This window comes from Rhinatrema bivittatum, chromosome 9 (assembly GCF_901001135.1).
Source record: "Rhinatrema bivittatum chromosome 9, aRhiBiv1.1, whole genome shotgun sequence".
In the NCBI taxonomy this organism is placed as follows: Eukaryota; Metazoa; Chordata; class Amphibia; order Gymnophiona; family Rhinatrematidae; genus Rhinatrema; species Rhinatrema bivittatum.
Genome location: NC_042623.1, coordinates 26,827,183 through 26,849,466, shown reverse-complemented (window position 1 = coordinate 26,849,466; position 22,284 = coordinate 26,827,183). Strand labels below are relative to the sequence as shown.

General features: G+C 44.0%; 1 protein-coding gene across 1 annotated transcript in view; it reads left to right on the top strand.

Annotated features, from left to right (window-relative positions):
• The window catches only part of IMPDH1 (inosine monophosphate dehydrogenase 1), a 303,033-nt gene that overhangs the window by 17,921 nt on the left and 262,828 nt on the right, over positions 1 to 22,284 (top strand). The gene's annotated exons all lie outside the window — the stretch shown is intronic.

The following is a 22,284-nucleotide window of genomic DNA, read 5'->3' as shown; positions in this document are numbered from 1 at the left end:
AAATAAAATTTATCTTATCTGTTTGTGTCCTTGGTTTTCATAAACAGACATTCTTGTTTAGTTATAGCTCCCAAATTTATTATAACATAAAAGCTGGCTGGCCTGGTGGCTTAGTGGTAGGTTTGTGCACTATCAGATGGCAGGACCTAGGTTCCATTTCTAGGCAGGTATTCCAATTCCCAGATCAGCCGGTGTTGTATAATGGCATTTGGCTTTTAATTGTTCAGTGTTCCTTTAAGTTTCCACAGTGCCAGTTGTTAGATGATCCCTAACAAATATTAATGTACTATTCTTGTGCAATCTGGATACAGCTCCTGGGGAGAAAGGGGAATTTGTTACTTTCACGCTGGAAGTGCTCATCAGCCGTGTTGGTGTAAGACTCGGGAGCTCCTGAATAAGAACCAGTTTGTGAGCAGAGTGTTGTGTCAATAAGTTATTTCAGCCAAAGTTGGGGATTCTGTGGAGGCAATGTTCATAGACCTTTGGGGAAAGGAGAGAATCATTATCAATGCATAATGGGAGCACTTAGCGGTTGGATTTTGAGTTGACCCTAGTAGGTTGCGGGGTCCAAGGCGAATCAGCCAAACAGGTGCCCTCCCTCAAACGAAGAACAGTGGGAGTCCCTGTCTGAATCTGAAGAGTGGGGGGGGGGGGGGGGGGGGGGAATAGGGGGAATCTTTGAACCTGTTTGCCAGGTAGGCTCCTAAGTTCCTGGCTGGGCGACACTCTGGCTCAAGCCTCCCTCTAGCTGCGAGGACAGGAAGTGATGTCAGCGCTATGGAGGAAGGAGTGCCAAGCGCGGACTATGACATTAGGCAAGGACCCTCCAAAGCATGGGGTCCAAGGCCTTTGTCCTAATTCCTCCCTCAAAGAATGGCACTGCCATAACTGGAGGTTTGCAGAAGGAGCCCTGATGTACGGCCCTTGGCTGAGGGTTGTTGCTTCAATGACCGCACTAATGTAATGTAGGGGGGTGGGGAAGACCTCGGAGTTGCGAATGTAGGTATGTGGGATCGCAAAGGAGCAAGAGGAAAGTGTTGGATTCCGGAGTACAAACGTCATCTAGAATTGACAGCGGCTGCAGATCACAAGCACTTATCACTAAGTAATAGATATTGGAAGTAATTTTCAGAGGGCGTTATGTGCTTAAAACTGGGATTTTGAAAATTGCTACTTTTATGCGTGTAACTTCTTTGAAAAATTCACTTCCTATGGTCGAATTGCTAAAAGGTTTTACACATGTATACGCACTTTACGCATCTAAACGGGCTTTTGAAAATTGCTACAATGTTACTTTTTTACATATTTAACTCCTTTGAAAATTACCCTCCCTTGTGACTAAAAATCAAATAAACCACATTAATACAAAAACATAAAAGGATATGTTGAAATAGAAGAGGAAAAAAAAATGTGTTTTGGAGCTTTTTTTCTTTTCTAACGTATGGGGTACATTTTTAAAGATTTAGGGCATTTTGTCATAAACACAAAGGGGCAGGTGTAATACAGGTTTTCTCCCATAAGAACAACATGGGAGAAAACCTTTAGTATATGGACTCGATAGTCTGTGACCTTTTAGGTGAGTGAAACCATGTAAATCAGCTATCTGTGGGTAAGTGAATTACAACTTACCTCCATAACACAAACTTGGTAACATCCATAAGAGGTATTCTGGGAACATGCACTAGATGCACACACACATACCTTGCATTTTCTAAAGGTATGCGTGTGTGGACGGCATGCCGCTAATGGGCTTAACATTACCCTCCTCCCCTCCTTTTTGCATGGTCTAACAACGTACTCATACATGTGTAGCCGCACAAAATACCAAATTTTTTTTTCAAACTGTTTAGGAGGGTACCTTGCATGTGAAAATCGTCTTGCTTTTTAAATTTTTTTTAATGCAAACTTTAGTCCAGCATCCTATTAAAAATTCAACCCGTAAGAGTGCAAGTCGTAGCTCTGCTTGTGAGCGTTTTTTTTTTTTTTTAGAAAGGGGGAAGAACAAAATATCACAATCAACGCTGTAACAGCCTCCCATCTTCCTGAATGTGGAATGAGACAAGGAGAAAGCTGATAGGGTGGCTGTTTTCCATTACCTTATAGGATAATTATTATTATTTTTTTTTTTTTTATGCAGTACTGATATGGCCTGGCGTAGATAGCCACCAGTGAATAGAGTGCAAATAATTTTTCTGGGAAATAATGATTTCTCTAGTGTGCAGGGCAGGTGTGTGGCATGGAGATTTATCTCTTGATGGTCCACAGGCCGGCTTCTCTGGTGCAAGTCTGTTTACAAGAGGAGTAGGATTATTCCTGGGGGGATGGAAGAGGCAGAAAGAGGTGATGTGACAGCTTTCAGACTGCTCCTGCCTGTGCACATTTTCATATACCGCAAAGGTAGCAATATGATGAAGGTACATATAATTCCCAAAGAACATAATATTCAAAAATAAGGGAATTGCTAACTCTACCAAATGTATTAAAGAATTTATTGCTATATTAATCATAAAATACTAGTACATTTTCTGTTTTGATATCTACTGGAATCCTCACCACCCAAGCCTAATAAATCAACATGACAGCTCCACTAATTAAAAAACACATATTACATGTCACACATTCATACCATGCATTCACACAGACACAGGTGCAATAAAATACAAAAGTCCAAACTTGTAGTTACACATATTGTACTGGTTTATACTTTGTAACAAAATTACTCCAACAGAGGCCACTGTTTCAACAAGATGGCTTCATTGCGGGGATTTGTAACAAGAATATGTTATATCACGTTTTCTAAGGCTGGTCTTTTGGAAGTGGTTTAATGGCTCAGTGGGCTGGGCATGAGGTATTCATTGAGCAATCGTACGCTTGCAGTTTCACTCGCAGTGGTGCAGGGAACGCGTTGCAAAGTGCCAGCGTTTTCAAAACGGAAGTCTGAAACACCATCAGGCATTTCGTGCAGGCGCTTTGCAACGCGTTCCCTGCACCACTGCTACAAGGAGCAGTTTGAAACGCCGTTAACAACTTGTGCTGGCGGGTTTGTTACATAACACGTCCCTGAATATTCCCGCTATCAGTGTTATGAACGCTCCTGCCCGCGGGTTCCCCCGCGAGCAGGCTCACTCACCCCATGCTGTTTCTTCCCACGCGGCTGGAGCCGCGCTCTGCTTCTCTCCCTTGCGGCCCGGAGGCCGCCCCAGATCTCCTGGTGCTCCGCGGTCGGAATCTTGGGCACAGCGTGGGAGACTTAGGAAGACAAAGGGAACTCCTGGCAAAACCTCATTGACTGCATTCTCAGAGTGTAAAATTGCCATATAAAAGGCTGTGGAGATGGCCTGCCTATTCCTAGAAAAGGCTCAGGGTATCCAAGGTCTAGCTTACAATTGCCCCACCGTCCATAGAGTATTCCAGCCGGGGGACTGTGTCCTTGTCCTCCCATCTTCGAAAAGCAAGTTGTTAGCCCGCTAGCAAGGACCCTAGGAAGTTTTGGAGGAAACGGGGCCCGTGGATTACAAATAGCCCAGCCAAATAAAAAACAAACAAACACAGATTTTACCACAAAAGTCCTCTGAAAAAGTGGGTGGCACAGGAGTGTGGCATAGTGCAAAAAGAAGAGTTTGGTCCAGAGGTCACACCTGAATTGGACTGAGCCCAAATTCCTTTCAGAGAGCAGCTGTCCACTGCACAGACAGCTGACTTAAAGCAGCTGGTAGAGCAAAACAAGATTTTCTTGAACCTGCCTGGTCGTACCCACCTGATGCAGCATGACATTATGCCTCCTGGAGTTGTGGCATGCAGTGACATTATTAGATTCCCAAAGCCAGGCACCATAATCATTGAGATCAAAGTAAAGGAGATGCTCCAGCTTGGGGTTATAGAGGAATCCAATGGTGATTGGACCTCACCCATAGTGTTGCCGAAGCCAGATGGGAGCATAAGGTCCTGCACTGACTTAAAAAAGTCAGTGAGGTCTCAAAACCTGATGCGCATCTGATGCCATGAGTGGATGAACTGACTGAATGTCTGGGATCATCCTAGTTCATCTCTACCCTGGCCCTTACAGAAGGGTATTGGCAGGTGCCTCTCATGCCAACAGTGAAGGAGAAGACTGGGTTCTCAACCTCAGGTGTTCTTTTTCACTTCACAGTCCTCCCTTTTGGATTCCACAGCACCCCCACAACATTTCAACACTTGGTTGACCACCTGCTCCGCTCACATCACGGGTACGCAGCCGCCTACTTGGATGACATCGTGATGTATAGCCTAGATTGGAATACACATCTAAGCCAACTCCAGGCCATGCTAACCAGTCTGAAGAAAGAAGGACTGACAGCTAATCCCAAGAAATGCTTTCTGGGAGAACAAGAATTACAGTATCTTGTCTACACCCTACGGAAGGGCAAGGTCCATCCACAGACCAAGAAGATCAAGGCGATCACCTGGGTCCCAGTCCCAAAAACAAAAGTGAAAATTAGAGCAGTCCAAGGCCTTACAGGTTTATCCCCAATTACTTGGAGAAGGCAGAGCCTCTTTAAAGGATGCTGTTGAAGAAAGTACCAGAGAAGGTCCAGTGATCAGCTGAAGCAGAGAAGGTCTTCAGCACTCTGAAAGATGTCCTGATAAGCCCGGACTTCATCGAATCCTTCACAGTGCAGACCGATGCCTCAAAAGTAGGCTTGGGAGCGGTCTTAGTCCAAGAGAAGGATGGTCAAGAACATCCTGTGGCATATATTAGCTGATACTCAACAGTGGAGAAAAAGGCTTTGGCAGTCAAATGAGCTTAGAGGCCTTGCTGGGATGGCAGTTCACGCTTATAATGGACCACCCCCGCTCCTATGGATAAATAGAAATAAGGAGTCCAATGGCGACTGTGAAGTGGTTCCTGGCCCAACAGCACTTCAACTATCAAATTGGACATAGAGCAGGAAAGGAAATTACTAATATGGATTTCCTATCCAGAGAGGTGTCCCATGTCATGGAGACACTCATCCTGATTAGGCTGAGCTGAGGGGGGGGGAGGGCATGTGAGGCAGTATATAGAAAACTCCCTCAACTATCTTAAATTACCGGGCACAGCTGTCTCATAAAATCCAGACCCACAGGGAATCCTGAGTGAAGGTAGGAGCCCCTCACCAGAGTTTTAAGAATCAGGGCCTGAGAGGGTTAGACAGGCCCCAGGGAGCAGGCAGAGACCTACCCTTTGCTAAGACCTGCTACGTTTAAGGACTGTGTGTTACCTAAAGTTAAGATGAGCTGCATTGTTTGTTTAATTTTGGTTTTCTCATTGTAAATAAACTGTACCTAAGGAACAGCCAGATCTGCCTTCTTATTTCCCTTGGCTGTTTTTCCTAAGCCACAGTTGGGCATTTTATGACACCCATCTTGAGCCTTTAAATGCGCTAATGCTCCCCTCTCAGTTTTTAACATTTTTAATGGTTTCTTTTATACACTTTGGTGCAAATTTACCACCTTGGTTTCTGGTTCCACTTTGGATTTGAAATTCGCTCTGTACCAGGTCAGCTTTGGCACAGAGATTCAGTTATGATTATGCAAGTTTTATATTAGCATTCACTATAATATTTTATCACAATATTTTATTTTAATGGTGGATTCACCATTTTGCACAGAATTTTTAAGATTTAACAAAAATATCCTGTACACTTCTGGCCTTGCATATTTTGCAGGCTCTTCACCACCGCTGTACCTGTCACTATTCTTTATATTTAATTTTGTTTTCACACAGGTTTTGTATTGTGGGTCTCACCTTGATGCGGCCCATTCGGCGAAACACGGCTGTGTTGGGCGTACTGTATTGTTTATGAAGACTTAAGAATAAACCTATCTGCTTGAATATTACACTCGGTTGAAGCGACGGCTTTGCCAATATTGCACAGTTTCACTGATATTTGCACATTCCTTTCCTGCAAGCAAAATATACAATGAAATAGTGCATTTCATTTTCTACGGTACAGTTTCATGAAAGCAGCATCAGACAGAATGTATTTATTTATTTAAAAGTTTTATATATCGCTCGATGGAGTAGGGATCTATCCATCTAGGTGGTTTACAAATCAAACATACATATGTTAAAATACACACAAAGTCACATACAACAAATCAAATTATACAAATAAAATGATAATGTGCATTAACAGAAATATACAGCATTATGTCAAAATCTTAAGGTAGGTTATATGCGTGTGTAAAAAGGTGAGTTTTTAATTGTTTTTTTGAATTCTCTGCGATTAGATGTTAGTCGGATATGATCTGGAAGTGAGTTCCACAATATCGGTCCAGCTACAGAAAAAGCACGTTTTCGAGTTAAAGATAAGCTGACAGATGTTATTGAGGGAATTTCAAGAATGCATTTTTCAAGACAGCGGAGTTGTCTGGATGGTCAATAAATTCTTAATAGTGAACATAACCAGATGTATTAATTCTTTTGCTGTCTCCATAGAAAAGGCAATGTGCTTATGGACTCCTAAGTGTTTATCCCACTAATGATACATCAGCTACCTTTTTATGTATATTTTCTATATACATACATTTTTTTTTTACCGTTTTTAGATTTGTATTTATTCCTACTATTCATAATTACATTTTATTTTGTATTCAGTTTTTTTTAATTAGCTTTTTATTTATTATATATGTTTAAAATATTGAGGGATAAATGCTGATTTTTGAATATTTTGGGCAATTAGCTAGCTAAATTTTAGCTGAATAATGTAGGAGTATTTCAGAGCGGAGGCAAGTTAGTTGGATAACTCCTATTCAAAGAGTAGTTGTAAAGTTAGCTGGATAAAATTGTCCAGCTATTTTTAAAATAGGTATATTCAATGGTGCGACTGTGTTGCTGAATATCCCGCCACATGGGCCGATACAGAAACCTTGCGGGAGAGCGGGCAAGCGCCCGCCCTCCTGGCACGTGCCCAGGTCACTCTCCTGGGTGTGCGATCCAGTAAATAAATTTATGAAAATGAGGGCCCGCGGTAAAAGGAGGCACTAGGGTAGGGGTCGGGAACCCATGGCTCGCGAGCCAGATATGGCTCTTTTGAGGGCTGCATCTGGCTCGCAGACAAGTGTCGCCATACTTCGCGGTTCCCCGCTGACCCAGCTGCTCCCCGGTCCTCCGCCGCCCGGGCTTAAAATGCTGTCAGCCCGGGCGGAACGCAGCAGGACAGCTGGAGTCAGCGGCACCGGCGTGCTCTCTTCTCCCTCCCCCCCGCGGCCCGGAAGAGGAAGTGGAGAGCATCGGGTGCCTGCGCGGGAAGAAGAGACCACACTAGCGTGGTCTCTTCTTCCGCGCAGGCACCCGATGCTCACCACTTCCTCTTCCGGGCCGCGGGGGGGAGGGAGAAGAGAGCACGCCGACTGGAGTCATCCGGGTGCCTGCGCGGGAGTCATCGGGTGTCAGCCGGGTGCCAGCGCTGGAGTCATCGGGTGCCTGCGCGGGTCTTCCCGACGGGAAGAAGACTGCAGCGCGGCTCGGAGGAAAATGAAAATCTTCAACCGCGGCCGATGGGACTCCGCCTTCGCCTCCGCGAGGGCTGAAAATGAAGGAGGTTAGCGTTGGGAGGTGGCTGCTGCTGCCGCGAGTTCCCGGGGGGGGGGGGGGGGAGGGGGAGAGAGAGAGTGAATGAATGAGCGAGCAAGCATGTGTGTTTGAGATCCTGTGTGTGTGAGTGAGAGATTGCATGTATGTGAATGATTGAGAGCCTGTATATGTGAAAGAGAGAAAAAGACAGCATGTATTTATGTGATTGAAAGCCTGTGTGTGTGTAAGCGTGAAAAGATAGACAGCATGTGTGTAAATGTGTAATTAAGAGCCTATATAAGTGAGAGAGAAAAAACATTTGTATATGTGAGTGACTGAGAGCATGTGTGTATAGGTGTGTCATTGAGAGCCAGTGTGAGAGAGAGCGCTGGTATGTGACTGAGAGAGGAGAAAGTTCCAAGCAAACCACCCCACCTCCTGCTAATTCAGAACAATCTCAGGACACCTGGATATCAAACGTTCCCAGGTATGCAGAGCAAAAAAATTTTTGTATCCTTATTATTTTCATTACTGGATCTTTGTGTCTGCTATTTTGAAATATTTTGTTGGTATCTGGAAATGTTTTATATGAGTTTTTAATTATTGGATATTCCACTCATCAGCTGTTTCGAAATATGTTCTTTTTGTTAGTACAGTTTTACTGCTGATGATTTTATATTTCTTGATTTGTTTTATAAGGATGTGTGATGTTTCTTTTTTCCTTTGTTACACTGCATACAGAGACTCTGGCTTGTTGCAGTTTCCAATTCAGTTTTTGTCTGCATGCTTCTTGTTATGCATTTTGGTCTCTTTATTCTATGTTAGGTGAGGGACAGCACGTGATTCAGGTGAGGTTTTCTGCTGGCGTGTAGTTTCTGTGTAGGACTCTATAGCAGCCTGACTTGGTCCGTTTTCCTAATAGGAGATGTATTGGTGTCTTAAGGCCTGGTGTAATATTTTCAGAGACTTATTGTACTTTAAAAGTGTGATCTTACATAAAATGCACACATTTACTTGTATTTAGTTTTAAACATATTGTATGGCTCTCATGGAATTACATTTTAAAATATGTGGCGTTTATGGCTCTCTCAGCCAAAAAGGTTCCTGACCCCTGCACTAGGGACACGCTTTTAACAGAAGCAGCGGCTGTCAGAGGGTTTGACAGCCGACGCTCAATTTTACCGGCATCGGTTCTCGAACTGCTGACAGCCACAGGTTCGGAAAACGGATGCCGGCAAAATTGAACAGCCGTCTTCCAACCTGTGAGAGATTTTTAATTTTTTTTTACTTTTGGGGCCTCCGACTTAATATCATAGCGATATTAAGTCGGAGGGTGTACAGAAAAGCAGTTTTTTCTGCTTTTCTGTACACTTTCCTGGTGTTGCCTGAAATTAACGCCTGCCTTTGGGCAGGCGTTAATTTCTGAAAGTAAAATGTGCGGCTTGGCTGCACATTTTACTTTCTGGATCGTGTGAGAATGACTAATAGGCCCATCAACATGCATTTGCATGTTGCAGGCGCTATTAGTTTCGGGAGGGGGGAGGGGGGGTTGGCTGTGCGTTTTCGACGTGCTATTATCCCTTATTGTATGAGGGGTAAAAATAGCGCATCAAAAACGCGTGGCAAAATGCAGGCTAACACTTTACTGCATCGGCCCAAAGGTTAGCCAGATAATTTTATCTGGCTAACTTTGCAAGTCAAATGGCCTTCTGTTCCCCCCGCATATTGTTTTATATGTTTTGGGTTTTTTTTACATATAAGACTTATTATTCATTTTTGCTGTTTATCACTTTTTATTTCTTTTAAGACCACTTGTTTCATTTCCTCATAGCCATCTCTGCAGCAGAATTATATCTACTGTTTTCATCCTCTAGGAGTGTTCTCATGCAGTGTTCCCCAAAGATTTTCTTTTTCTATTGTATTTTTTTTGCACCATGATTATCTACTATTATTGTGAAAATAAACTTTTAGGTTTTATAGATGCCTTTTTGCCAGTTTTATTCTGCACGCTTGTTTTTTAAACTTTTGTATTGGACAATTTAACAACCTATGATGCAAGCAGATATGGAAGACATGGTCATGCTGGGTTTTAATAATGGGTTATGTATTTAATTATATATTTGATTATTTAATTTATTGGGTTTTAAGAATTGTTTTTTTCCATTTGTATTTATGATTTATGTATTGCGTTTCATATAAACGGTATTTTTATCTGGTCCATATATTTATCTATTTATTGCCTTCTTTGTATCGTCGCGCTGCCACCTGTTGTTTTTTTTTTTTGTTTGTTTGTTTTTTTAACAGCCTTCATGCTTCATGCAAACTTTTAATCTTTGCAACTGCTTCTTTTATTTTTGTTCTAATTCCTCATTTTATGACAGACTTTAAAAAGAAAGTTAAATGTTACTACAGTAGATTTCCTTAATGTCCTCCCTACAGTAATTATTCAACTTATGTTAAGATCACTATCATTTATTTATTTATTTTGCATTTATAGGCCGCTAATGCATTAGCCTGAAGCATCTCACAACTCAACATGCACAATCCAAGGCAAACACATAGAAACAAAACATCACTAATAAAACCACCATGATAATGTTACTTATAAAGGCTATAAAATCTACAGAGTGGAACCCCATTGTTTCAAAAACTAAAAATTAAAACTGGCGCAATAAAACATGATGATAAAAAATGTAATCAAAATTAAAATGTAATAAAAGCCTGTTTAAAAGAAGTGCAGATTTAAATCGCTTAGAGTACCCTGAGGAAGGGAATTCCAGATGCTGGGTGCTGCAATAGAAGAGGCCCAATCTCTGGTGGCATGAAGCCTTGCCTGCTTAATGGGAGGAATATCTAATAATGAAATTTCTGAGGACCTCAGAGTACTTGTTGGCTCATATGCTCGAAGCAATTAAATATGCGCATGACAAATGTTTTTAAAAGTTAGGAGTTTGTGAGTTAACATGGCAACTTTGTACTTGATTCTCCGTTGATCAGGAAGCCAGTGAAGACTGAAAAAAAACCAACAAAAAACCAGGTGAGATTCGGTCATTCCTGCCCGTGCCAGTAATCAGTCCAGCTGCTGAATTATGCAGCTAGTGTACAATGCGTTACCGTAATCTCGTGCAGTCGGCAGTAGTGCCTGCGCTACTGTTGGAAAGCTGTAGTGGAGTAAAAGCGGCTTCAGACCCCTTTAACAAGCACACCATTGGCTAGAGGCCCCGCCGCTGCTGCCTCTCATACCAGATCTTGTGTTATGATGTGGATTAGATCAAGAGTAGTCCATTCTAGCACCAACTGCTCTATGCAGTCATTTATGACGGTTAAAAACTTTATCTCCCTAGCATGCCCTGATGGGAGTTTCTTTCCATTTTAGTAGTTGCCTTCTGGATGGACTCTATATTTGGTTTATGTCCTCTTTGAAGGTGCAGTCTCCAGAATTATGCACAGTTCTTCGAATGAGTTCTCACTAGAGGCTTGTAGAGAGGCGATTTCACGTATCCTTCTAGCTTTTGCTGTTGCCTATCTACCTATTTGGCGCACATGTCTTGGCCTTCCCCGATGCGCTCATGCCCCTCCCAGGCCATGCCTCACCTCTTTTTTTCAAAACCTTTGACTTGGTGCGTGTAGCGGGAGAAGATACGCGTGTACACGGACAGCTTGGCTGGATTTGTGTGCATACCTCCTGGTTTTGGCACGCGTGGGGCTTTTAAAATTCGCCTTTATGAGAGTCCCTGATGATGAAAAATAAAGTGAGGAGAATGCTTCTGATGCACCATTTGTCGCAGTATCCTGAGCTGCTCAGGTAAATGCACCTGATGCCCTTTAGAAATGAATGGAGAGGAAATGTTTGCTATGTGGCAGGTCTCCCTCTCTTGAGAGTAATTACTGCAGGGTTTGATCTACGTAAACACAGGTAGGAAAGACACATCAACACCTGTGTGTGTGTGCAGTGTTGTTTGATCCCATCCCGCATGCACCGAGCAAAGGGCCAGGAAAACTTGCTTAAAGGAAAGCCAAAATCTTGTCTGGTGTTGTGTTAGTAATTCGTCAATGTTCATGTGATACTAAATTGTATAGTACCAATGTATGTGTTCTACCAAACTGCGTCACACCGATTTATGTGATGACCCAACCATGAAGCTTACTTTTGTAAACCGTTGTGATCTTCACATGGAAAGACAGTATATATAAAATAAATAATTAGAAGAACTTGTCAGCACCAGCAATAATGTACAACAAACAAACATCCAACCAAAGGGGTAGATTTTAAAAAAGTGCGCCTTCGTGTACTTTTGTTGGCGCACCAGGCGCAAACAAAAGTACGCTGGATTTTAGTAGATACGCGCGTAGCCACTAAAATCCTGGATCGGCGCGCGCGCAAGGCTGCCAATTTCGTGTAGCCGGCGCGCGCCGAGCCGCGCAGCCTGCCTCCATTTCCTCCGAGGCCGCTCCAAAATCGGAGCGGCCTCGGAAGGAACTCGCTTTCGCCCTCCCCTCACCTTCCCCTCCCTTCCTCTATCTAACCCACCCCCCCGGCCCTATCTAAAAACCCCCCCACCTTTGTCAGGGGATTTACGCCTCCCGGAGGGAGAAGTAAATCCCCGCGCGCCAGCGGGCCGCTAGCGCGCCGAGACGCAACCTGGGGGCGGTTCTGGAGGGCGCGGCCACGCCCCGTGCCGAAACCACGCCCCCGGGCCCGCCCCCGAAACGCCGCGTCCCGCCCCAAAACGCCACGCCGATCGGCCCCGCCCCGACACGCCCCCCTCGAAAAACCCCGGGACTTACGCAAGTCCCGGGGCTCTGCGCGTGCCGGCAGGCCTTTGGAAAATAGGCGCGCCGGCGCGCAAGGCCCTGTTCGCGTAAATCCACCCAGCTTTTAAAATCCACCCCAAAATGTTTCTGTCACTCAGGGAAAGTATGATTGCTCGCTTAAGGGGGAAAAGCCCCTGCAGTGGAAGGCAGAGTTTTGAAGGATATTGTCCAACGATAGGATGCTACTCCCTGATTTAAAAAAAACCAACATAGGCGGAACTCTCCAGTCCTTTCCTGTATATAAAAAGGGATGCCAGCCTAGGCAGATATGAGGTGGGTGTCAAAGAGCATGTGTACAATAGCACCATTTAATGGTCTCCCTGACAGTCCCTGTAAGGCAGTAGGAAAGTGCTTGCATTCATAACCCCAGCAGAGCTGCCAGTTAGCTTTGAGTCAGGAGTGGCCGTCTCGGTATTTTTCTTTCCCGTTTTCTGTTCATTCTTGAATTTTTCTTGTTCTTGTCGGCAAAGCTGCTTAGAGAAGGAAGGAAGAGTTTACATTTCAAAAATGCATAAAGGTCAACTGACAAAATATATGCACAAAATGATACATTTTTATTAGGTTGACTTAGTACATACCTTGCCTGGTTCTCTGGCGTTAACACTTCCTTCCTCAGGTTCCGAAAGCTAGACAAGAAATTAATTTTGTCCAGTAAAGAGGAATTGCCTTGTGTGTGTGTGTATGTATGTATATATATATATATATATATATATAATTTCTTTAAATTTGCTGTCCGTTATTTCTGTGTATTCAAGTGGACTAACAGATTTACTGTATTATAAAAAGTAAAACCCCAGGCTGGCTAAGTGTCACTTTTGACCTGAGGCTGATTGGCACTTCTGACTTGGGTGGTTATTATTCATATAACTCATATAACATATAACATAATTATTCATATAACTCATATAACTTTGTCACTGTTTTATGGTTGCAATGTAAACCGGAGTGATAATTAACTCTGTTATTTGAACTTCAGTATAGAAAAGTTATAAATAAATAAATAAATAACTCAGTATAGTTTTCTAGCCAATAATTCTTTATATTCTTTTATTGACTGGCTTTAAATTCCATCTGAAGGCACCCAGGGACTGGGTTTCCTGATAGTACAAGGCCAGCATGGGCATCAGTGTGAAACACTCCTACATTATTATTGTGTTTTTACATCCATTCTGTTGCATTCTGTTCTATTTGAACATGCTTGCCTGATGAATGGCTAGTTTATATTGTTGGGTATTTTATGACTGTTTATTGTAATTATATGTGCTGTTGTACTCCGTCGCGAACTATTTTGGATTTGTGAAATATAAATACTTGTTAAATTCTGGGCTCTGTAGTCTTGATTCCTTTGAGAATGGCAGGACCAAAAAGCCCTGCCTGAAGTGAGATAACAGTTTGAAACTCTGCACAAAGCATCTCCCGGTCTGATTACCTGGAGCCATTGGCTCCCCTTGCCTTGTACTCCCCCGAGTAAAACCGAAATAGAAAACCCAGAAAATGTTTAGATGAGAGTCAAAAACCAGGACTAGCTCTGTGTGTCAGACTTCACTTAGATACTGCAGGCAGATTAAGCAGAGATTTCCCTCCGGAGATAGTGTGCCATTGAAAACATGGCAATCCTGGCTTCACTAGAGCCTGGTGAGCCTGCCCTCCAGTGGTTTGATGGAGTAATGCAGATTATCAGCCTTCTGAGAGAAGGCTCAAAAAAAAAGGGGGTTGAATGAGCCCGTGTTTTAATTCTTGTGAACAGCAGCGCCCATCTATCAAGACTTCAACCCCGGTTGCTGTCCATTCACTTTGGGCTAGATTTTAAAAGCCCTGCGCGCGTAAATCCTGCTGGATTTACGCGCGCCTATTTCGCATAGGCTGCTGGTGTGTGCAAAGCCCCGGGATGCGCGTAAGTCCCGGGGCTTCGTAAAAGGGGTGGGAGGGGGCGTGTCTGGGGGGCGTGGTGACGGTTCAGGGGCGGGCCGGGAAGGTGGTCCCGAGTCCCCCGGCACTGCGGCCTGTGCCGGGGGATGCCGAGGCGACGCGCGCAAGTTACGCCTGCTTCAAGCAGGCGTAACTTGCACAACAAAGGTAGGGGGGGGGGATTTAGGTAGGGCTGGGGCTGGGGGTGGGGTAGATAGGGGAAGGGAGGGGAAGGTGGGGGACGCGGAAGGATTTTGCGTAGTCTTGCGCGTGCCGACCCCTGCTACGCGCGTATCTTATAAAATCTGGCGTACTTTTGTTCGCGCCGGTTTTGCGAACAAAAGTACGCACACGCGTACTTATTTAAGATCTACCTCTTTATCTTTCACCTATATTCAAAATTTTTTTTTTTTAAAATATAATCTAAAGTGGAGAGTATAACAAAATATTCCTTTGCCTCAAGCGTGGGAGCCAGCTTTTTCAAAACAATTGAGGGATGCTCAACTCAACACAGAGTACCCCTTCCTAGACACAGTGGAGGAGTCTGCTCAGCATTGGGGTTGCCCAAGCACCCATAAAGCCGACTCCTGTGCCCTCGTGGCTGGCCAGCATGCAGGCTGAAACTCTTAAAGGCGTTTCACACTTGGGCTCATTCAGCCCTTTTTTTTTGCATCTGTTGCCAGGTGTCCAACATCCGCGTTACACCCTTTTCTGAGAGAAGGCTGGCACCTAAGCTGCACAACTCTCAGAAGCACTGGTAAAATAGTAACACACAGGCTGATTCAGTAAAAGTCGCGGGAGAGCGGGCGAGTGCCCGCTCTCCCAGCGCGCGCACAGGCCACTCTCCTGTGCGCGCGATTCAGTATTTAAATGAGGGCCCGCGGTAAAAAGAGGCGCTGTCAGCGAGTTTAACAGCCGATGCTCAATTATGCCGGCATCGGTTCTCAAACCCGCTGACAGCCACGAGTTTGGAAACCGGATGCCGGCAAAATTGACGTCCGCGAGTAGTGGGCCGATTTAAAAAAATGTTTTTTTAATTATTTTTAACTTTTAGGACCTCCGACTTAATATTGCCATGATATTAAGTCAGAGGGTGTACAGAAAAGCAGTTTTTACTGCTTTTCTGTACACTTTCCCGGTGCCGAGAGAAATTAACACCTACCTTTGGGTAGGCACTAATTTCTGAAAGTAAAATGTGCGGCTTGGCTGCACATTTTACTTACTGAATCACGCGGGAATAACTAATAGGGCTAGTTTCAGGGGGGTTGGCCGCGCGTTTTCGACCCCTTACTGAATAAGGGGTAAAGCTAGCACGTCAAACGCACGTCCAAACACGGGCTAACAGTGTACTCCACCGGAGTGCATTATACTGTATTGGCCTGATAGTAAATGACAGCAGATAAAGACCAAAATGGCCCAGTATTGTTTGCAGATTTATATCAGAGATAAGCAGCAGTTCTACTGAGATTCCTGTCTTGTTTCCTTACTGTTGTCGTCTGAAGATCTTATTCCCAGGTCTGTTGTTTGTTTTTCAAAGATAGTTGCTTCTGTTGTATAGCAACACCCTGGATGACTGAGGGCTTGCCTTGAAAGCACACTCACTAATCATTAAGTTGCTTGAAGGTCTTAATGCTATTCTTTAGGGTTCTGTACTTTTCTGTATGGGATATCTTATTGATATGCAAATGTACAAAAGCTTGTGTTTTCTTTCAAGATATATCTTAAGGATATATAAATTGCCAAGAAATTATCTGTTAAGTTAAATACAAAGTTTAAAAAAAAAATTGCTTTTATTGTAACCGGTTTGGGAAGAATAAAAGATGTGCATGTATTATCTATTATTATCATTATATAACAAAAACAGCTCTTCCAATTGTGTTAATATCAAAGGCTTAGAGATTTTACAATTTTGAAAGGGTCTTCCTATATCGTTCAGGGCAGCAAAGCCTCTATGCATATAACTTAGTCCTGGGGGAATTCTGCACTACTGTGGAGTGCAGAATATCCCTGCTGTGCAGATTCTCAGCAGAATTTGACAGGCCCCGGTGTGCCGCAAGCTGCTCAAAATATTGAAAACTCTCTCCATTTTTAAGTAATAACTTTTTTCTGTATTACATTTTAAATTGATTACTTAAAGACTCATGTATAATGGGTTAGTTTGAGCAATATAAAGTATGCAGAATTTTGCAGAATTAAGTTTTTGTGTGCAGAATTTTAAATTTTCTTGGGCAGAATCCACCCCCGGAGTAGTAGCTGTAAAATAATTGATCCCCCTTAAAAAGAAAAAAAAACTGCTTAAAAAGTGTGTATCATGTCATTCAAAATGAGAAAGAAAAGAAGTGAAAAGCAATTCATATGAGTCCTTTCTTTTTTTCTAAAAGTATATAGTTTTTTCAATTTTATTTATTTAAAAATGTGTAACATGCCTCATTCAAATAACATTGTTTTCGGTCAGTGGTTTCCAACCCTCTCCTGGAGGCATATTTAACTGGTCTGGTTTTCAGGATATTCTTAATGAATATACATGAAAGAGATTTGCATACACTAGACTCCAATATTCATCGTGGCAATCCTGAAAACCCAACGGCTAACTGGGTGATTTATCAAACCATGTTAGGACTCTAATGCGCATATCACATATATTGCATGTTGTATGTGATATTTTGCATCTTCCTGCCCAGCTACCTTCCCCTATTACAAAGACCTTCTTTGCATGCGATCTGCATGCACGAATAATACAGATACATGCATAGATGTTAATATTTAATTAACATGGTGGTCAGAAGTGATAAAAATAACACCACCTCACTGAAAAGCATTAGATGTGTGGCAGGTGGCCGGGACCTTAATGCGGGTCCCGAGGCTCCTGCCGTACATTAAAAGCAGCAGAAAAATAAAAAAAACCCAACTTGCATCCAAACAGGGAGGTTCAGCGGGGGTCAGTGCTGACTCCTGTCTCAACCCGGGGCGACTCCTTACAAAAGTAAAATATAGTTCAAAGTATACTGGCTTCCCCCCAGCAATTATTTTCAGGACCCGGCATCCCTTCCCATAACCAACCCCCCCAAAAAAGCCTATTTCAAACCTCCCCCAGCAGGCTATCTCCCCCCACCACCACCAGCCCGCTATAAGGCAGGGATCTGGAGACAAATTGCGATTGGGGATCCTGAACTTTTAAAAATTTTTTGGGGGGTGGGAGGTTTGATGTAGGCACTTTGGAGGGGTTGGGTATGGGAAGGACGCTGGGGCTTGAAAATAATTTTGTTTGGGGGGGGGGTTTGATATTGTGTGCATATGTTGAATTATTTTTTTACTTTTTGGTTGAGTCGGGGTCGCCTGGGTTGAGATAGGGATCAGCACTGACCTCACACTCAACCTCCCCATTTGCGGATTGTTTTTTTTTTCCGGAGCAGCGGCCTTTTAATGATGGTTCAGTGAGTTTGGGGCTGCCATCGTGTTAAAGGGCTGCTTACCACATTCTTTTGAGCCGCTGTATTTGGCCGCAAGACAAATTAATGTGCAATACAGCTGCAAAGCATTTTCAGGGGGAGTGGCCCCCCTATCGCGGTGACAACCCCCCCCCCCCCGCCTCGATAGTGGGTCCCATCCTGAGAAAGTACATTGCGGCTTGATGAATCTAGGGCTAAGTGTGCCTCTAGGAGAGGGTTGGGAAACTATGTTCTAAGTGGATAACATCCATAACACAAATATCCAATTACACATTGAACAACATACCTTTAAAAACATATTTACCACGCCCCACACTGCCACCCTAATTCATATAATCCACGCGGCCATATATCTGCAGTAACTTGCATAGGATGAGCACATCAGAGAAATTGAGAGCCTGAAAAAACAAATGAATTTTCAGCTTCTTTTTAAATAACCCCTTTTTTTTTAACTGGAGAAGTAATTCATTCTTCAAAAGTGGGCCAATAATTGAAATTTTGTGCTAGAATCATAAATGAAGTAGGAAAAAATATATATATTTTTCAGTTTTGGGCTAGATCCACAAGTTGTTTTTTTCATGGGAAAAGTTATTTGGGTGTCTAGCTTTTATGTAGATGTGTGTGACATGAAAATTTTGGTTGCTGCAGAATGAATGGTTGGAAGATAATGAGTACACAGACAATGTTATGGTTGTGGACCCTTGGGCCGGCTGAGACAGTGGATGGTATGCTGCGGAGGCCCACAGCGAGCGTCACAGCCGGGAGGCGGTACTGAAGGAACTCGGAAGAGGCTTCACCACTGGAAGTCCGAGGTCCCCCCAGGAGGAGCCCTTAGGGACCCGGACCTCTTGGACTTAGGTGGGACCCTATGCGACCAAGGATCCAGACAGTGGTCGAAGAGATGGGCCCAGGTAGTTGAAGAGTCTTCACCCTCGGAAGCCCGCGGCTCCCCCAGGAGGAGCCCGTGAGAGCCCGAGCCGCTGGGACTTAGGAGAATCCTCTGGACCAGCAAGTACCGGATACCTGAGATGATAGAAGAAGCCGGAGTCCAAGAACAAAGTCGGGTCAGAAGCCAGAGGTCCGAGATCGCAACCAAAGCCAGGGACAAAAGCAGAAGACGGAGTCGTGGGGCGGAGCCGGGTCAAGCCAGAAGTCAGAGGACGAACCAAAACCAGGAGTAGAAGCTGGAAGCGAAGTCAGGAGACGAAGTCAGGAGTCAATGCCAAAGCCAGGAGCAGAAGCCGAAGCTGAAGTCAAGAATAAGCAGGTCAGGAGCCGGAAGACAAGACTATCAGGACACACTGCAGCAACTAAATACTCAGGAAAACTGAGGAACCTCTTTGCAAGGCAAAGGTTAGGTCCCAGCTGCAGGGTAATATGCCCTGCAGCGTCTGACGTCATCCGAGGGGCTGTCTCTGTGTTCCCTCGCTGGCCCCTTTAAATCTGGAGCCCCTGCGCGCGCACTTGCCTAGGGGGCGGGGCTAGCGACGGAGAATCAGCGGCGTCTCCCTCGCAGAGGAGACGCCGCGGCAGGCTGCGATACAGGCCTGGACGGCCTGGGAAGAGACTGCACGGGCCAGGTCGGCCCCGAGGTAGGAGGTGGGACCGGGGCACGGCCCGGTCCCGTAACAGATAAAGTGAATGCATAAACCTTTTTTTTTTTTTTCTTTTTTACAAGGAAAGCCCAGGTTACTAAAGTAGCCAGAGTAGTAGTCTTTTAAGTTAATTAGGTATCTTAAAAACATTCTAGTTGTTGAAGATTTTAAACTTGTAGTGCAGCTAGTTAGACTACTGTAATGTCCTTTATTTAGGCCTCCCAGCTTATTTGAAACCTCTTCAACTGGTTCAAAATGCAGCAGTTAGAATTATTTGTGGTAAAATGGAGAGAAAGTTTCATATCTTCAATGATACCTATTTTGCAAAGAATACATTTTAAATTACTTGCTTGGATTCATAAATCCATTAACACAGAATGCCATTCTTTAGCAGGGAAATTTGAATGATACAACATACATAAAAGGGAGTATGTTTTACACAAATGCTCTTACATGTGCCATCTTTCCATGAGTATCATCTCCATGCTACTCGAACCAAAGCCTTATCAATTGCAGCACTGATGCTTTGGAACGCATTACTTTTGGAATTATGAAAGATTCCAGATCATCTAATTTTTCGAGAGCAGCTTAAAGCAACTTTTCTTAAACAGGCACATACAGGATTATAGAACTGGGTAGAGTCGGGTCCAGTTAATAATTTCATGTACTTTTTACCATTGTTAGTTAATTGTTAGTAATGATTGATTTTATTTGTTATTTATGATTATTAATATATTTTATATATGTTTCAATGTTTTCTGTACTAAATTTATATAGATTAGTGGATTAGAAACTGTATAAATAAGCAATAAAAATGTATGCCGCCATCTTAATGCAGATCTCATTTTGGCTCCATACATGTGTCAAGCAAAATTTATAAGATATCATTTTTATGTACGGATGATTGCATGAGATGCATTGGATGAATTATGTGTTACATTTTGCCACTGACACAGATATCAAGTCTCAGTATTGAAATAGCAGAGGCTGCTTTAGATTAGGATTGAGATGCATTGGCAGAGTGGAGTGTGGGAGCTTGGTACTGAAATAGCAATGAGCACGGCAGGTCAGGAATGAAGTGCGCTTACAAATCTCAGTACTGTGGGTTCTGCAGGCCAGGATTGAGGGGCATTGGCTAAACTGTTTTGAGGTTTTAGTACTGGCATAGCAGGGGGTGCTTGTGGGCAGGGTTGATTGCACTAGCCAAGCTGTCTGGCGATTAGTCCAGGACAAGGGAATGTGCAGAAATAATATGGCAGGATAAAGCTGCACTAGAAGGGCTGCGTGTTGAGAATTTGACACAGTTCCTGTCCATCCTACTTCTGATGGGAGTTACTTCAATCAGTTTCTCACTATCATACGGGCCAATACAGTAAAGTCCGCGGGAGAGCCCGGCACACGCACAGGCCACTCTCCTGTGCACGCGATTCTGTATTTAAATGAGGCCCGGCGGTAAAAACAGGCAAAAGGAGGCGCTAGGGACACTAGCGCGTCCTTAGCACCTCCTTTTGGACCGGAGCGGCGGCTGTCAGCGGGTTTGACAGCCGACGCTCAATTTTGCCGGCGTCTGGTTTCCGAGCCCTTGGCTGTCAGCGGACTCGAGAACCGACGCCGGCAAAATTGAGCATCCGGTTTTCGACCCGACAGCCGCGGGCCGACTTCAAATTTTTTTAAATCTTTTTTTAAACTTTTTTTATCCTTCGGGACCTCCGACTTAATAGCACCATGATATTAAGTCGGAGGATGCACAGAAAAGCAGTTTTTACTGCTTTTCTGGGCACTTTCCCGGTGCCCGAAGAAATTAGCGCCTACCTTTTGGGTAGGCGCTAATTTCTGAAAGCAAAATGTGTGGCTTGGCTGCACATTTTGTTTTCTGAATCCCGCGGGAATACCTAATAGGGCCATCAACATGCATTTGCATGTTGCGGGCGCTATTAGGTTCGGGGGATTAGACGCCCGTTTTCGGCCCTTTACTGAATAAGGGGTAATGCTAGCGCGTCAAACACGCGTCCAATGGCGGGTACTGTATTGGCCCGATAATCACCTATATTCTTCTAAAAGTTAAAAAATAATTATTTAAAGCAAGTTACAAGTATGACATAATAGCTACCTTAATCCTTATGTCTGTTTTATTATTTTCCCATTTTGTAATACATTTCACACAGGGCTTCACAAAACGAAATTAATGGTACACAAATTGCTTATTTATTTTTGGTTTGTCTGGTAGGAGAGCAGTGGTTTGACAGGTTTAATATACCTAAGGACACTAGCCAGTGGAGTGCTCTAGTTTATTGCAAGAAATGAGAGTAGTTCTTTGGGTAGTCATTACATAAAATATAACTGTGCTGAAAGATTCCTGTAAAACACTGCCAATTGTCCTAGAACTATTTCTGCAACTTCCCTCACTATTACAATAAGTCGCTTCATTCAGAAAGTTCGAGCTGCAACTCTAACTCCAGCAAGGGAATAGGTGATGTTGATCCTTTCTTGCCGACGGGTAATTGGCGCAGCCTATCCGGTGAACCCATTATTAGGCCCACCCTGGCAGCTGGTGGCTGTGCCCTGTACCGGGACATACTGGAGCTTCGTCCATATCAGCCACCTTCCCCACAGGTTGAGCCCTTGGCTTCTGGCGGCTGGCAGATCTTAGGTGGGTCCCTAGGGTGGTGGCAAGAACAAGAGTCCAGAGGCCAGGCAGGCAGCAAACAAGGAGAATCACTAGACAGACCAGAGGTCAGGGCAAGCAGCAGACAAAGGTAATCAAGGTCCAGAGCCGAGGTCAGAATCCAGGAAGTCGAGCGAGGGAGAGACAAAGCGAGACAAAACAAGACTGAGGAAAGGCACATACAGAAGCAGACAAGGCAAGGACTTAGGAACACGCCAGGAGACAAAGACAGGACTGGTACACAGCAAGGCTGCAACACAGAAAGAGCAGACACACGGGAACAAGGCTACACGCACTGACGAGCAAGGCACAGCA